We start from the raw sequence: 6,000 nt of genomic DNA on the forward strand, positions 1-6,000 counted from the left end.
AGCTGAGACTCAATATGCATTTAACTGTGGACATAAAACAAGGGAATGATTTCATTCATTTCATTTATTCAGACAGGGATGGCATAGACATTGGCAGAGGCTCCTTGTAATACCAAAGTCTGCCTAGGAAGCAGGTTATATTAGTGCAAATTAGCTTCAACATTCCCTCCCTGAAGATGGCTTCAGGGAAACGGTGCAGCCCAATGCGGAGGTGCTGACCAGGAGCCAGTCTGACCAGTGGGATGCTCAGGGTTTGGCATCTCCACAGAAATCTCAGTCAGGGAGACCCTATGGAGCCTCAGCCACTTCTTACAGCTGCTCATGCAGCATAAACCTCCACTCAGTGAAGGGAATTCAAAGTGGGAATTCAAATGTATTCAAAGTGGTAAAGACTAAAATGGACTGCAAGGCACCATAGAAAGATCTGGCACCATTGAGTGAATGGTCAACCAAATGACAGATCAAATTCAATTGAAATAAGTGTAAAGTGATGCACCTGGGCAAAAATAACCCAAACTACACCTACATTACGATGGGCTCTACATTAGCTGTCACCACACAGGAAAAAGATATGGGAATCATTGTGGACAGTTCACTAAAAACTTCAGCTCAGTGCTCAGCAGCCATAAAAATGGCAAACAAAATGTTAGAGATTATTACAGGAATTGTAAACAAAACAGAAAGTACCATTATGCCCCTTTCTAAATTCACTGTGTCCACACCTTGAATACTGTGCCCAATTTTGGAACCACACCTCAAAAAAGATATAGAAGAGCTAGACAAGATACAGAGTGGGGCAACAGAAATGACTAGTGGTACAGAGGGGCTTTTGTATGAGAAAAGACTAAATAGTTCAGTTTAGAAAAGAGATACTCGAGGGGGGACATAATAAGCGTTTACAAAATACTAAATGGTGAAGAGAAAGCAAATGGGGATTTATTATTTACTGGGTGCATGTACATGGGTGCTTTGTTGCACCAGTATTAGGGCACAGTAAGTTAACTCCACCACAGGATAGTACTGTCAGGGACATTACTATCTTATGGTGGAGTAATTTATTCCTCTGAAACACACGTGTAGATGGTGAAAGGGCTGGCTGGGGCACAAGGTTGCTAAAGTGATGGGGCTGACTGTCATGTAGCCCTGCACTGTAGCACCCTCATGACCCAGCCAGCCCCTCCACCACCAGATGCAACCACCCGAAGCCTGGGGCTGATTCTCCCCCACCCCATGGCCTCACCCTCCCCTGCATGCCTTGACTCAAAAGTGCTGCAATCCCAGGTACATGAACAGTTTTCTCCAGCATAAGCTGCACTGGAGTTTATCATGTCACATTAATTGCACGTATAGAGGTATTCACTGTCTCTTATTATACAAGAACCAGAGGTGATAAAATGAAATTAGTAGGCAGTAAGTTTCAAACTAACAAAAGGACGTTCTTTTTCACAAAGCATGTAATTACAGTGTGGATCTCCTTGCCACCAGATGCTGTGGAAGCTGACCATTTAGCCAGATTCAAAAAGGGATTGGACAAATTCTTGGAAGAAAGGGGCATCAATAGCTATTGAGCATGGGAGTTAGGGGTGCAACTTCTGAATTAGAACATCCTAGATCCTGGAGGCTGCAAGTGGGAGAGGAACAGTGGAAAAAACCCTTATTATACCCACTTCATTCTCCCTTTCAGCATCTACTCTCTACCACTGTGTGACACAGGATACTGAGCAAGATGGACCTATGACCTGACCCAATAAATGACAGTTCTCACATTCTAATAGCAGAACCAAGCACTCCATGCCCTCCCTCACAGGGAACAAGGCTGGTGCATGCATCACCAAAAATAAACTAGGCCTTCATTTATACCCAAATGTCAGGCCACAGAGGAAAGAGAAAGGGAGATTTTCATGCTCTCAGCACTGCCACATGATGACAACCTCCCCAAGGTCTGAGTCCTCTACTTCAAGCCTATCTCATAAATGTTTCATTCAAGTCTTCTCTAAGGAGTCTTACATTATCACTACAAGTTATAACAGACCCTTGGACACATGTCACATGTCCCAGACCTCCACAGTCCCCTGAGAGCCAACAGCCAGATCCTATTCCACCTATTGGGCACCTAAGTGAAATTAGGTTAAGTATGAACCTGTTCCACCCTGCTTAAATCTCTTGAGTTTATGAAACAATGCATGGGTCATTCTCCTCCTTGCTGCTTTTTGTGACAGCTGTAAAACCAAGAGCATGGTGTGCTACCAAAGGAGACAAACTTCCCCAAGTCCCTGAAACATTTTTTCAGGGACTTCAGCAATCCAGGCTGACCTTGACAGGCTCAAGAAATGGGCAGCCGAGAACCTGATGGCATTTAACACCGAAAAATGGAAGGTTCTCCACCTTGGAAAGAAAAACCTGCAGCATCCTTATAGGCTCGGCAGTGCTACACTGGCTAGCACTACAGATGAAAGGGACTTGGGGGTCATGATTGATCACAAGATGAACATGAGCCTTCAATGTGATGCTGTGGCTAGTAAAGCAAGCAAAACTCTGGCTTGCATCCATAGATGCTTCTCAAGCAAATCCCAGGACATCATTCTCCCCTTGTACTCGGCCTTAGTGAGGCTGCAGCTGGAGAACTGCATCCAGTTTTGGGCTCCACAATTCAAAAAGGATGTGGAGAAGCTTGAGAGAGTCCAGCGGAGAGCCACGTGCATGATCAGAGGTCAGGAAAACAGACCTTATGAAGAGAGGCTGAGAGCTATGGGACTCTTTAGCCTGGAAAAGCGCAGGCTCAGGGCTGATCTGGTGGCCACCTATAAGTTTATCAGGGATGCTTATCAGGATCTGGGGGAACACCTGTTCACCAGAGCGCCCCAAGGGATGACAAGATCGAATGGTCACAAACTCCTCTGTGACCATTTCAGGCTGGACATAAGGAAGAACTTCTTTACTGTACGAGACCCCAGGGTTTGGAATAGACTGCTGCCAAAGGTGGTTCAAGCACCTACTTTGAATGCTTTCAAGAGACATTTGGATGTCCATCTTTCTGGGATCCTTTGACCCCAGCTGACTTCCTGCTCTTTAGGCAGGGGGCTGGACTCAATGATCTTCTGAGGTCCCTTCCAACCCTAATGTCTATGAATCTATGAATAGCATCAAAATTAGGCACCTTATAGATGGAATAGGATCTAGCTTCCAGTGGCTAGGCCAGAAAATAACCCTACATTAACTGGAGAAATTAACAGCCTCCAGTTAGCCTCAAAGCACTATACAATTTATGACCTCTGGAATTGGGCAAATAACTCATTAAAAACAGACATTTAAGCCAGGTACAGACATTATACTTTTATTGGTACAAGTGATCAGAAACTAGTCTATACCCATAAGAGAACAGAAGTTCAGCACACACAGACTGGTTTAAAAATAGTGGAACCCGGTCTAAGATATGCCCCTCACCACCAAAAGGTGAATGTATATTCTGTTTGCTATCTATCTAAACTATGCCACTTACAGAAACTGCATAACTTAGACCAATTCTGCCTCCGGCTTTTTTGAATGTCTGTATCTAGCCTTAGGGCAGAATCCTATTTAATTTCAAGTGCCCAGATGGTGCTTGCTTAATTTAATGATTGCCATTTTGGCATTTTTCAGTTTATGATTCTATTCCACATACAGTGCAGATCCACGTAGTTCCTGAGTATGTACAATATCCTGTGCTCTAGCTGGGCAGGTACATGGCTCTGTACATGCCCGCCTGAGCAAGCATAAGTCTCAAAATTGTAGCTGGGCAAAACCCCATGACTAGATGGTGTTATCCACTCCCCTCTTTGGCCCCTCCTCTTGAGGCTCAGACACTGCACCTTGCATTTAATATTAATTGAATGGAAGGTAGGAAGGAGGTTTCTTTCACATTGGGAGTAAGAGTCCAAGCAAAAACTGAGGACCTCTCTTAAGGAAGCTGCCATCTGTCTTCCTCCTAGTCCTACATCTCTCTCTCAGGTGCCAGGTAGCTCAGCTTCAAAAGAAGGGCTGAAGAAGGGACTGGACAATGCCTAATTTGTGGTCTGGTGGTTAGTAGGCAGGAAGTGTATGTTCAAACTCCCTGTGATTGAAAGGAACCTAGAACCTCAGTCTCCCACTTCCTGGGCAAATTCCTCTAAGCACTAACCTACTGAGAAACCATAGGACCTATTGTCATCCTCCTCTAGCAGCACTAGCCATGGGTTTTTGTTAAGAACCACACACAGCTCCACCATCCAGGCCAGTCACAGTTCTTTTCTTGCTCCCCACTTGCCTCTGGTCAAGGAAGTCATTGTCAGCAATCCCTCACAGTTGAGGTTGATCACTCCCATGGGTCAAGTTAAGGGTTGTAGATGAGTCCATTGATGGCTAAGAAGATTGCCACAGACTCTCTGGAAGATGCCACAAGTGGAGGTAGGTTAAAGGGAGGGTCAGATTGCAAGTTTCTCAGTCTTGTTTCCTTTCTTTTTATTTCTGTCATTTTTCTGCCTCCAGGGCGAGATGGTTTTCCTCAAAGTAAGGTGTACCTTCTCTCACAAGGCATCACGATGTAAACCTGTCCCAGGCTAGTTTTTCCCAATATAATAGAACTTTTGTTTGAGTCCCAATGTTGTGCTTATAGAACATACAGTGATACAGCCTTCTGAAGGCAGAGCTGGCACATCAGATCCTAAACTGCATTTCCTTATTGATGCTGGCCTTTTTTGAGAGATGGCTACCAAGGTATGAAAAGTGTTCAACCTTCTCCAACTCCTGTCCATCAATGAAGATCTTTATTGGGGGCGATAACTGGCCTGAAGCAGGCTAATAAAGCACCTTTGTTTTTCCAATGTTAAGGGTCAGTCCCAGGCATGCTTAAGAGAAGCAGTAAAGGGCCATTTGTAGGTCCTCCTCAGTATGCACAATGACAGCACAGTCATAAGTGTACTGAAGTTCCACAATCAAGGCTGATGTAACTTTGGTTTTGGCACAGAGGCGGGAAAGATCAAAAAGGTTCCCATCCACCCTGTACTTGATGCCAATGCCATATAGCAGGCAATGATGGATAAACACCTTGATGACCACAAGAAAGATGGAAAATAGAATTGATGCAGTCATACAGCCCTGCTTGACACCAGTTCGAATGGCAAAGAGATTCATAGTGGAGCCACTGCATAAGACAGAGGCAGTCATCTGGTCATGAAGGAGTCTTAGGATGGTGACACATTTCCCTGGACAGCTATAACAGAGCACAGGGTACACTCTGTTATTCATAGGGGGGTGGGCAGCAGCAAAGCAGCCTGCAGCTGGTGGCAACCCCAGTTAGGCAGGACTGTCTGATTGGGAACAGGCTCCAGCTGTCTGCTATAAGAGCAGGATCCTGAACAGGAGAGCCAGCAGTCTGCTGCACGCAGCCAGAACGACATCACTGGCTGGAGTTGCTGCTTACAACACTATGGGGATGGAAAGAGGTTCCCTGTCCTGGGTATGAAAGAATACTACACCCTGCAAGGGTAGAATGGTCTGGTGGGGCTGCCCATGGCAGGGTAGTCCCTGGAAATGCCAGGCCAGTTGCCTCCCCAGTGAAAGGCAAGTATGGGGTGCCTTACAACCCCAGCCCCCACATCCCTGGTGGGAAATAAGGTCAAGCCCAGGCTCACCATGAGATCTGAAGCAGGGCCCAGGTCAGGTGCAGGGACCTGGAGCAGTGCCCAAACTCACCACGAGATCTGAGGTTACACTAAGGGTGCCAGGAGTGAGGCTCCAGGGGGGTGGGGCCTTGAGCCTTCAGTGAGCTATGAGTGAAGCTCCTGGGGCAGGGGGATAAGGGACTATAGTCAAAGGCTTTGGTCAAATCGTTAAAGGGGCTTGGATACAGTTCCTGGTCTTGTTCTCAGCCTTTTTCTTGGATCTGCTGGGCCTCAAAAATCATGACCATGGTGTCTCTTGATGATATTAAGGAACACTGAGACTCAGAAAAGATTTCCTCAGCAAGCGGCAGCAGCCGGGGCA

General features: G+C 46.0%; 1 protein-coding gene across 1 annotated transcript in view; it reads right to left on the minus strand.

Annotated features, from left to right (window-relative positions):
• Positions 1 to 6,000, minus strand: part of UMODL1 (uromodulin like 1) — a 96,618-nt gene that overhangs the window by 24,558 nt on the left and 66,060 nt on the right. The gene's annotated exons all lie outside the window — the stretch shown is intronic.

Source organism: Alligator sinensis, unplaced genomic scaffold (genome assembly GCF_000455745.1).
Source record: "Alligator sinensis unplaced genomic scaffold, ASM45574v1 scaffold840_1, whole genome shotgun sequence".
Classification (NCBI taxonomy): Eukaryota; Metazoa; Chordata; order Crocodylia; family Alligatoridae; genus Alligator; species Alligator sinensis.